Source organism: Anser anser, assembly GCF_964211835.1.
Source record: "Anser anser genome assembly, chromosome: 5".
Taxonomy (NCBI): Eukaryota; Metazoa; Chordata; class Aves; order Anseriformes; family Anatidae; genus Anser; species Anser anser.
In genome coordinates this window covers 60,332,582-60,344,676 of record NC_139725.1, presented here as the reverse complement: position 1 = coordinate 60,344,676, position 12,095 = coordinate 60,332,582, and the positions used below count along the sequence as shown (strand labels likewise).

Here is a 12,095-nt window from a genome sequence, read left to right as displayed (position 1 = left end):
CCAGTCTGAAACAACAGCCCACAGGAGCACATGCAAAACATGCCACTTTCTGCTACAGGAGAGGAACAACTTCCACAAAACGAGTGAGGAACAGCACTGAACTCGAGCAAAGAGCTGAATTAATCACAGGCTCCATCAGGGCGCTGGGAGGATTGCACAGACGAAGGAAAATGACCCCCCTGCTGTGAGCTGAGCCAGCACCCGGCTGAGGAGGTGCTCTCCTCTCTTCCGAGAGACTGGCACAAGGATTTTTCTCCCCCTTGGAAGTAAGGTGGCTTTTCAAACGCGAGGAGGAAGATGACAGTAAACATATGTTCTGCTCTCTGCTAGCTGCTGTCTGAGGTTTCGCTCCTCCTGTGCGCGACTGCTTCTTGATTTGTTTCCACACTTCTCTTGCTGTGCCCAAAAGCAGGAACAAAAGGGCAGAGGAACGGAAGAGATGTGAAGACCAAGAACAGCATTCACCACCCACAGGCCTTCATTTTTTTAATTTATTTTATTTTTTTTGCTAATATTTTTATTCTGGGCAGGGCTGCATGTGATGAGACGATTTATTGATCTAACTCCTTGTTCCTACTTAGTCACCATATCCTTGGTTTCCTGCTTCTCCAAAAAGGATCTCACAGGCTCATTTCAGCCATCATCTGGAACCTTTCAGCCTCCATGTTGGAGCTGCTTCTGCCCATGCTGCATTTCTTGGTAAAAAGAGAGGTTACCGGACCAGACACCTTGTTGCTTTCAGAGCTTTGGTGCACTATAGCTTTCCATGCAACTGGCCCATGAAGGGGGTAGGTAGTAGTTGAACCAACCCCCGTGCAGTCAGAGAGATGTTTTGAACTCCTTGCCGCAATACGTCCTACGGAAGAATTAGCTCTTGGCTGGCGAAGGAGATGCAATGGAGTTTGCAGAAGGGCTGATGCAACGCTATTCTTCTCTAAAATGGTAGCTGCTCCAGTGAAGTCTAAGGGGTTTCCAAATCCATGTGAGTTCTGGATCCCTCATGGACAGACTTGGGCTTAGGGCTCACGTTTTAAATGGTGCCTCTGGGAGGCACAAGGGAAGAGGAAGAAGAGAGCTTGTTTTACAATCTGCTGTCTTTGTAGGGCTCAGAATCCCTTTGGTCTCGTTCAGTCTTCCTGAGCTGTTAGTACAGCTTAGAGGTAGGAGCAGCTCCGAGTGGATGTAAAAACACTTCCAAAGGATAGTAAGCACTGCTGAAATGTGGCTCTGGGCTGTTATGAAATACGGCTCTTGGGAAGGGTATACGGGACTCTACATATCTAATCTAATCTAATCCCTTATCTTGGGCTCAACAGCTTTTGACTCATTGCTCATGCGGAAGGTGAAGGCTCCACTGCCTTCTCCAGGTGGTGTATCCCAGTGCTTTCATTTTCCTGAGCACATGAAAGCTGTCCCTAGGGAGGCCTGCATTAGGCCTTAATGCACTGTAAGCCTATTAGCCTATCCCCAGTATATAGAAGAGTTTTACAATCTTCATTTTCGTATTATCTTTTACATGTTGGAAAGCTCTTCCCTCCCCCTCTTCCCATCTTTTCTTATTCTCTCCAGACCGCAGAAGCCGGAGCTGTAAATCTGTTTCTCAGCAGGCAGGCCTCAGACCTTGGAAAGGTCTCCCTCACTCCCTCTGGCTCTTACAGAACCCCTGCTCTGGGGGAAATTCAGCCTAAATGGAGTTTACCTACGCTTAATTGAACCGAATTACCACTAGCACTGGAGGAGCTCCAGCACTACTTTTGGGCACCTCAGCAGTGTTGAAGTTCTGGCCGTCCCTGCTCTGGTGGCACTGCCATTATAGAGGCACTGGCAGGACGTACCCAGGGTGGGCACACTGCCTGCTTGTCGAGGGGCCTTGTTTTACCTCCAAGGCTGTCCGAGGCCTGGAGGGACCAAACCACCCTGGAGCTGTTCCTTGCAGCCTGCAGGTAGAGACCCAACCCCTTGAGCATTTTCCCTGCATCTCCCATCATGAACTCCCGTGGCTCCCCAAGGGAGGAGGACACTTGTCCTGCAAAACAGTGTCAGAGTACATTTGGATTCATCTTCCTCACTCTCCTGTGTTATAAAACCATAATGTGGAGAAAATCCTGTAACCTTGGGACACCTGAAGTCTTTACCATGCCACAGATACCAAGTCCATTGAGGACAAGGGGAGGCAGACTCAGGGCAGCATTTGTTCAATTTTTGCCTGCTCCTTGATCTCATGCATCTGCCTGAATATTTTATTTGGTGCATCCCAAGGCTGTGCCTACCCCACGTTGAGTCAAAACGTGTCACTGTGTGTCACATCTGTGAGCAGCAGCAGGACCCAAGTCCTCCTCAGCAGAAATGTCACCTTCTTTCTCCCAGCTTACTCTTGCAAAACCACCCAGTTTGCCTCTTTGTCTGATGCTTTAACTTTTTTGGACTGCTTCTCCAACTCATCACGTGCTCCTCCGTGGTCCCTGTACCAGAGCTGCAGGGCTGCCATATATAGCAGTATTGGTGTGCTGGAGCAGGATTAAACACGAGAGCAGTCAGATTTATTTATTTCCTCTGACTGTAACATTTGCCTTCTGGGCAAGCACTGGAGACCTGCCGTGTAAGCAGTTACCAGTTGAGCTCAAGAGCCAAAGTTCTGCAGTTGGAGATATAAACAGCCTCTTATCTCTGCGCTGGACACAGGGAGTGACCTATTTAACACGTTTACCACCCTGTTTTAAAATAGTTTTAAAAATTGCAAGTGCATGATGTAAAGATGTGCAGAAACAGTTCAAACAAATTTTGCTTCTACAGCTTCTGCTAAGATCAGTCTTTTTTTTTTCTTTTTTTTTTTTCCCAAAAATGGTTGTCTTGGCTTGTTACTTGCCTGAAGGGTTAGTGCCAGATGGAATTTAATAGCAGGTACATAATATCCCGCTGTTTAAGGGTTTTTAATTTTTCCTTTTTTTAACAAAAATCCAAAACACCTCTTCTCCCTGTTCTTGCTTTTTAGAAGGGTCACATCTATGAATAGTCAAGAGCTCAAGTTGTGCCGTATTCTGCTAATTCGTGGTGGTTAAAAATGGCCCTACCCTTTTCTCAGATGCTGTATTTTTTTTTGCTTGAGTTTCACTTTTCTTTGCAGTAAGAAAAGTGAAAGTCCTCCCAAGAATTTTACAGTTATCTTCCTACCATTTCAGCTAAGTTAGGGGTGTTGCAAGTATAGATAATGACCAAAAATCATCCCAGTACTGAAGAAGAGCTACATTTGCTCTGCCCAGCAAGAATACAACTGCAGTATACACTTAATGTGTTAACTCCCTCAAATGAGTCACTAAAATCCTGACTCCCAGCATAAATTCTCTAATCCTAACCATCTTTTTTGTATGTAACTTCATGTTAATTTGGCATTTACAGAGTGTGCATGTTTGTTGAGGGAATAAGAGACAGAGAGAGATTTTAGGAAATATTTTAGGATACAAAGGAAGAGTGGCCCAGTCTCCTGTCCCTGATGAAGTTAACAGTTAGTCAAGGGCTGGGGTAGTCTGTGGGGCTTCTCATATATGTGTGTAATATATATATATATATATATAAACTAAGACTTCAGGAAAGCTTCTTTCTGCTACCTACAGGACCATCTTATGGAAAAACGGAATATGGCCTGGACAGTTCCTCCTTTAGGTGAAGAATTGCTCTTAGATGTGATAGGAATGCACAGAAACTCAGCATCATGCAAACAAACAAACAAAACTAGTATTGTGCTCATCTTCCTCCTCTGCCACTCCAAATCAGACAATAATTGTGTTAAGGACAGCTGAATCACCAATGTGTTAGCCTGTAAAGCTCTTTTTGCACAGACGTGCAGGTCAGCCTATTTCAGTGGTGCAATGATCAAAGGCACAATGCAAACATTCAGCGTTGCTGCGTGCTGCACAGAAAGGCTGTGAGTAATTTGGGTCAACTAAAGTTAGAAACCGTCCCCCAGCTCACGAGACAGATGTGAGCTTTGAAGCCAGGGAGACTATCAGCAAGACAATCCAATAGAGCCAGCTTCCCAAAAATCAAATTTCTAATTTGCTGACTTGATCCTGTTACTGGAAGAGAAGGGTGGTCTGCCCAGTCCTGTGAGCTGCCATCAACAGAGGCCAAAAACCAATACCAGAAGATGTAAAACACTTGAGTGAGTGATGCTGCAGTGTATTTCTGGGAACCCGTCCTTCCTGACTGAAGGAGCTTATGATCAATTCAGAAGATCAAAGAAATGTAGGGTCCTTATATTTGCCTGCTCCATCTGATGTGCACTCTATGTATAACCATAGATCTGGACGGCGTTGCCTCTTCTATTTAATAAGTTGAGTATGCTTTGGCTTGTGACACCTTTTTGGGCTGGTGTCAGGATGTTGATTCAATACAGCCATCCCATATGGCTGAAGGAGTCCTTTCCATGGAATAAATTGTCTTCTACATAAAGATGTTTATCTCTGCCTTGCACCGCATATGGATGATGGCTTGTTTGCAAACATTGCTCTGTCCCCTGGATGTCCCCCTCACCTCCCTTAGCTCTTCAGAGGTGGTGGCTGTGGTTAAACAGCACAGCAGAGGCCTGAGGAAAGCCAGATCTCCAGGAAACTGGAAGGCACAGCTTTAACGAAGCTGCAATTTTGCACCTGTGCATGCTCACTAACTCTGTGTCACTTTTTTCCTGCCTGGGAGAAGATTTTCAGCTCAGGTCCTTTGTGCTGTTTTGATGAGTAATCCTATTATTGGGGAAATCCCTGACGTATAGGTCTGGCTTTTCAGACTGCTCCCTACTGCAGACTCGTAACTTCTAAGTGAGAGACGACTGCACCGCAGTCTGTAATCCACGTTATCAGTGAAACAGCCTCTGTGCTACAGATGTTATCTTACCTTTCCAAATAGTCTTGTGGCAACACTTGCTTACAAGTCTCAGCCTAACGGATCACGCTAGCAGCTTAGGCTCTTCTCTCTTTGCAAGTATTTTATGCACCGACATGGGGACATAAGCCAAGCACAGCCTGAAACAGAATCACCAGGCAGTGTGGACCCATTCTGCCATGCCCAAATTTCTGTTACAATCCAGCAAACGCCTTGATCCTGCTCCTGGTGTATTGATTTGGGCAAGTCAAGAAGTGAAACTCCTCCAGAGTGTCTAATGAGGGCTCGTACTGTGGTTTGTGAACCCAGAGGCTAACTCATGCAGAGGAGGCTTACTGCTGTGGATCATCTTCTGATGTTCATGCCTTCCACATCCGTGTGACAGTGGGTGGCATTGACATGACAGGTTGCCTTGGCCTGCACAGACAACTCTGCTTCATTCCTGCCATGCCGTGCCGGCAGAAGGACAGCACTTACATGAGGCATGGGTACTGATACAAGCATGAACCATCTGCTTGTGTCTTCTTCACTATTCTTCCACAGGTGGAAGGGGATGGCAACTGACAAAATAAGGCTTCTCCTGAGTAGAGAGATTGGAAGAAGGAACTATGAGGCACTTTTTCCCTTCACTTCTATGTCACTTCTTCATTGAAAGAGGAGGAGGTGCTTCCTCTTCCTCCAGTATGCCCAGGCCCAGCAGGGAGTTACCAAGAGGTCCACCTGAGCACAGGGTCCTTGGGGTTTTGTAGCAGATGAAATGCCCAAAATCACAAATGTGGATCTCCTGTAGTGATGCAAAGAACACACCATTGTAGAAAGCTGGCTGCTTTCTAGTTCTTGACATACCACAGCATGGGTGTGCTAGAGGTCTTCAAATAAAAGCTTAACCCTACACACACACACCCCAGATCTGGCACCAAAGAACAAGCCAATATATTTCAGTAGTGGTTTTTTTTTTTTTAATAAATTTAATTATTTTATTTTATTTTTGTTTTGTTTTCTACCCCTTGTAAGCCACTAACATGTCTGACTTCAAATGCTCTCCAAAGGTGCCCCCTGAAGCAGCCATGTAAACACTTCAGCACAAACACTCAACGTTAAACTGTATAATAGAAAGTGTTAGGCATGCTTAATACCAAGCAGTGTTGTAAATCAGGTCTATAATCTGAGCAGATCTGGTATATAATTAATCTCTGGGGACGCTCTGGGTAGCAACTTGCCGGTCCTTAGTCAGTGAACTCCCACAGGTCTCCGTGGGTTGGAGATTAAGCTTTGTGTGTGAATAATCACCTAATTAATCACCTCAGGCAGGGGATTTAGAGACCTTGAGTCCTTGCTCTTGGAGCAGGTGCCAGGTGTGAACAGGATATGCCAAGGTTTCATTATATAGCTCAGTGCTTTCCAGCCTCTCTCTTTTGGAGGCCAGCTCCAGGTGGGTGTGTTCAGACTGTGTTTTGTCAGCACCGAGGAATGCAAAACTGATCACCCCAAGTGAGTGCTTTCCGTGTTCTTTGTGCCACTGTCCTGTGCGGAAAGGGTGGCGGTGCTGGGAGGAATAAATCCTGGTTTCATGTCACGTGTAAGTTCCTGCAGCAAGCTAACAGGGGTCGGGAGGAGTGCAGAGACAAGGGGGTTCCCTCTTGGGTGACGCAGGAGGGTTTGGAGTTTGCATTTATTCAGAAGCAAGTCCTTGTCAGCCACGAAGGGAGCCCAGACATCCCTGTCTCTTGAGAGTCATAAAACAACAGAGCCTTCTTCTAGGTTAAATTACATGAAACTCTAAGGCAAAGGCTATGGCCCTGCAGCCTTATACGTACCTGAAGCTCTTTCTGACACAAGTTATCTGTATCTGAGAAATACTCTGCTAGACTTGACGTTGCCTTTTCAGTATAAAGTATGGTTGTGAACTAAATGCGCTTCAGCCCCACTTTTGTGCAATTTCACCTCTTGCTGAGGAGATGCACCCTGTGTATTAAGTGCATTAAGGCCAGAAGTGGTTTTTCTTTGGGCTTGTCTGCTGAATGCAAGGTGAAAGATGTCTCCTGGAGTTGAGTCACATCTCCTCAATGGGTTTTCCTCCCTCACTTGTGTGAGCAGGGACAAATGCTTGTCACACCCTGATGAGGGCAGCACTCAGCAGTGCAACCACAGTCTGTAATCGCTGCTCGTGGCAAAGTCAAGACTTAGCATCATTTGGGAAAGACAGTTTCACCTCCTTCACTACAGAAGGCTTTCTGGTGACAATGTCCACACAGAGTACAGCTCAGACTCAGATGTGGCTGCATACGAGTGCTTACAGAAGCCTCTGTTTTCTTGGGGAACAATCTGTGGAGAGCTGTTCTGTCCTCTGTAACTTTGGCTGTTGTCTTAAAGTAGAAAAAAAATAGTGATGGAATCCCTTAAATACAAGATTTCAAGCAAAGGAACTAAAATGTCTTTGAAACTTTTCAGTAGATAGAATTTAGAAGAAGTGTTTTCTAAAATCACTCCCTGAAAGGGAACCATTGTCTAGTTTCTGCTTGTTCACTCTGCTGCAGCTTGCTAAGTATGCAAGCTTAATGCACTTAGAATGATGTAAGAAAGGAAAAAAAATATATATATATTCATAATGGAAGCATGTATCTGTTTCAGAGGTACCGTTCTCCACAATAAGGCCATGGATTTCATAGACTTTTATTGTATTAGCAATACAATGCTGCAGCATTGATCCACAGCTATGGACAACAAATCAATTACTGTTCAATTGACTCAAAGCAATTAGTTGGCTTAGGCTATCAGGTAATACCACCAGCTGAAAATGTTAAACAATCAGACCTGTAGAGAGCTGAAACTCACCTTTTCTTTCTGTCTGACCTTTTAGATGACTCAAAGGTATCATCCTATCTAATGAATTAGAATAAAGCAACAGCTCAGAATCTGGTGAAAACTCCGAAAGCCCTTTGAAGTCTGCGACCAAGGTAATGATGGTTTGTAAATGATGGCAGGTTATTTTTGAGATGTACAGACTCATATTCCTCTTTGTATTTTATCTTCCTTTAGTGTGAACTAAATTGCTAAAACACATTCAGAGCGGTCTTCAGACTTTGATGCTTATTTTCACTATTAAATTCTTGAAAAAAATTAAAAGCAATTATGAACATTTATCCTCAGATCTGAGGTATAAGGAACTAAGCTTTTGATGAAGTGGTGGTGGATTTGGATGTAAATTTGGGATCTTTTGGGGTTGGCTAAGCAAAATCTTCTTTAACTGAAGCTTTTCCTGTAAATTTTGTACACTTGTGTTGAGGTCGCTAACATTTTAAAGATTTTGTTTAAGCCATTTTTTTTGAGTGCAACTGCATTCTAGTGATTATGTTGCCTGTGTTAGGTAAAAGATGAAAGGATTCCAACTACAACATTACACTTAAGTATCCTGTGCTCTTCCTTGTAGTTTAATGATCTTTTGAAGGCGGAATTATTATAACCAAAGCATTAAAGACCAGTAGGCTTACCTTTAGTAAGCCTTTACTTTTAGTTAGCTGAAAGAGTAGTTGATACATAACTGGTCTGACTTTTCTTTTGGGAATATTATGCTATTTTTGACCTCATTTGCAGTTATTGCTGCTCAGACTAAAGCTGTACAGCATCCAAATGATCTTCTTTTTAGCTGAAAGAATTGGAAGGGAAGGGGGCTTAATTCTGCAGACAGTTGCCAACAAAAAATGAATAAAAACATAGAATTTCTACCTGAAGATGATATGCTGATGCACACTTTCTGTTAACCTGCTTCAGTATCCTAACATAATTGACTGAATGGTGTGCTTGTGTTTTGTGATGGAGAAGAGCAAATGTGCTGCTACGACATAAGAGCTGAAAAAATGTGATTTGAATAGTTAAACTCTGGAGATCCTAAGATGACACAGGTGTTCTTCAGACTTGGTCTGTTGAAAGTCTCTGGGACTTGATTCCATTACGTTGAGAAAAGTCAGAAGATAATTTGATTGGTTTCAAAGGCTGCATGTAATCTGAGTTATAGCAATGCAGGCCCAGGAGAGGTTGTATTGTTATATAGATGTGATTCCTTCCATACTCTAGTAATGGAAATACTGCCCTTAGCCCAACAAATTTTGAACTCAGCTCATCACTTGACAAGGAGATTATCACAGCACCCTCAAGGATGTGGCCACAAGCTGAAACTCCTCTGACCTATAAACTTTGGTTGGAAATGAAGGGGTGGATTTCTATGAATTAAGTCAAAATATAGAAATAATGTGCATGCTGAGGTTTCTTGAAGGTTGAAATAAAATTGGGTCATGGCAGCTCTTTTGGAATTCAGACTTTTGCCTGTCTTTGAGATGTTGTCTGGAGCATGTACCAGTGAACGTTGGTGAGATAGACAGGAACCTCATTTGGAACTGCCTTTTGTGCAACTCTTTCAACTGTTTTTAAAGTTAGCTCAGGTGTCTACCAAAGTGAGAGTGTGTCCAGGTACAGGAGAGTAGTTAGGATTTTTTTCTGCCTTCTTAACAGCTTGAAGGCACTGATGTGCAATGGAAGAGCTTGGGCTAACTGGCTAACTTCCAAGCTAAGGTATTGCTCTGTAGTGTTACTGTAAAAAAAAAAAAAAGCTTAATAAGCCCTTATCCTACGCCTGCACACCAGAATGGATTTAGGGGATGGAGAGGGAGGAAAATGGAATGGAAGAGACCTCGAGGTGTCTCCCCCAGAACAGCCCACTACAACATCAGATGTTATGGGTTACAGCATCACTGTAGCTGGGTCTGGCTGTGGTGTTCTACTGAAGGGAGAAAACATCATTATCCTTGGAAATTCTGAAGTGAATGCAGTCTTTAAGTGTGAAAAAAGGCTTTTTCTTGCTTCTTAGGTTATCTTCAGACTTTTTCTGGGTTCAGCACATTTGGGTTCATGCATTCCAAGAAATTTAGCTCTACAGTTGTAAGAAACTGTTGTAATGCTAGGTTAGAAATATTTGGGGAAGACATTAAAATAGTATTCTAGAGGGTTTACGACACACTGTGCCATTATGTACTGCTGTATGAAAGTTGAATAAGAAATCAGTTGAATGAGCTGCACTATTAACTTACAGCTAGCTAATGTATGAATAATGTGATCACCCAAGACACAAGCATTGCAAAGGTTTTGTAAGTATTGTTAGGATATTTTATCTGTATTTGCATGGCTTAAAAGGAGGAAAAAAATTACTAAGGTTGAAGAGTCAACCTTTCAGAGCCAAAGAATTTGGCTCTGGGTCCTGAATTTCTTTTTATTTTTTTGGTGTTTGGATGTTGCTTTCATGTGGTATATAATGGTGAGTTTTCCTTTAGGAGAGACCAGAGAAATAGGTAAAAATCTTTGATTTCACCTTTTTCCTGGGTGAGTCTTCCTATATTGCATGGAGCCATTAAACACCTGCAGGAACTTGTATCTTCTCGAAGCAGTGCCCGCCTGCCCAGCCACCTCTCCCCTTTCCAGTTATGAGGTGTTTCTCAATGTCTTTCTTTCAGAAGAGCTTTCATAGAGCAGGTGCCAGGACAGCAAGCAGCATGGCTTGCGGGACCGAAACAACAGGTTCTTTGCAGGATGCCCATCAACATTGACTTCTTGACTGTGCCTTACCTGCTGTGCTTGTGAATGGCCGCAGTTACTAGATTCTATTTGATGTAACTGCTATTTTGACAGCATCTTTCCAGTCCACTGTGCAACAGCGTTTAATAGGTAAAAGCATATTCCCTTCCCAGCACAGAGTACATGATTTTTCTATGGTAGCAGAACTGACTTGGCCCTGTTGCTCGTCAGTTTGTTCCCTCGCTAGCACAGCTGGGGATGGGAGGAAGCTGGGCTCTGGCTGGATCTCTGAACTGAAGAAGACTTTGCACAGTGAATGCTTCAGCCATATTTCACCACAATTGAGGGAATTATGAACTTTGGGATGTGGATAGGGCTGAGCATCCACAAGTAAGTGGAAGGACAGACTTTTCTGTCCATTAATCCTAGAAGAGGTGATAGGAGCTACTACTTTGGGTTAAAATTATTTTTTATTGGCTTTGCCAGAAGCCTCTGTTCAGGTGGAATTTGTACAATTCCTTTCCTGTGATCTTCTGCAGGGTTGTCTGGAGTCAGGCAAAAGGGTTTGGCAAGAAGAGTTATGTGGACTGTCTGAAGTCTTCTTCTGGTCTTTGATCTCCAACCTTTAGATAAGGCACTGCATGATACAATGAGCTTAGGCAATGTAGCACTCAGTTAAATGAGTGGAAAGAAGCAGGAGCATGGATCATTGATGTGTAGCTGAGTATGTTACTCAGCCTCTGGACAAAACCGCTGCTGCTTATTCACCTCTGTGATTGATCACTACTGTATTACGTTCTTTTATTTTGTGAGTCACTTACCAGATAGGACAGCCCTTCTCTGTCAACCAAACATTGCACAGAGGTTGCTAATTGAGTGACTCACTGCAGTGTATCATTTTTAATGTCAGCACTTTTTTGCTCATTTATCCAAGTCTCACTTCGGATGGGGTTACTGATGCTGTGGAACACCTAAGCTTTTGATTACAGTGTAAGTCTCCTTAAAGTTATAATTGACAAAGCTGGTCTAGTAACCAAACCACAGGAATTTCTAACTTGAGAGAGACCCTTCTTTATCCTGAAAGCTATGTTGTTTTCTATCAGATTGCCTCCTGCTTTGTTGTATCTGTTAAATTATGAAATAACTTGGTGTGTGTTTGTGCTGTACAGATTGCCAAGCTGGGCAGAGCTGGGGAGCCCTGGAAGGCACTGGAGTCAGCCCAGTTCTGCTGTCCAGCAGGTCACTCACATATCTCATGTCCTGGGGGTTCTGGTGCTCATGTGCACAGAAGTGTGAGAAGGTGGTGCTGAGAAAAGAGGCAGTAAACGTATTACCATGGCTAGGTTGTTGGATGTGGTCCAGCTATTGCTTTCTGGGCCTAGAGATTTTTTGTTTCTTCAGTGGCTGTGTTTCTGCTTTATGATCTTATACTTGAAAAGTACTTTATGACCATTATTTGGTGCAACATGGTGTGCAGAGCCTGGGGACTCAGAGACAGGTGGTACATCTATGCTGCAGAGCACAGAGCTAGGCGAGTAAACAGCCGGGGTCCTGGAGGCAGGAAATTGTCTCTTAGGCATTTATTTGTTGCTGCTCATATAATAGTGCTGGTGCACCTACATGTTGTTCTGGAACTAGTCCTGTTCATCTCACAT

General features: G+C 43.6%; 1 long non-coding RNA gene across 1 annotated transcript in view; it reads left to right on the top strand.

Annotated features, from left to right (window-relative positions):
- Positions 1–6,227: 6,227 nt before the first annotated feature.
- Positions 6,228–12,095, top strand: part of LOC310900749 — a 113,156-nt gene continuing 107,288 nt past the window's right edge. Inside the window, exons 1-2 of the long non-coding RNA XR_014585361.1 lie at positions 6,228–6,366; positions 7,736–7,832. This is a non-coding gene — a long non-coding RNA (uncharacterized lncRNA). The remainder of the gene's footprint in view (positions 6,367–7,735; positions 7,833–12,095) is intronic.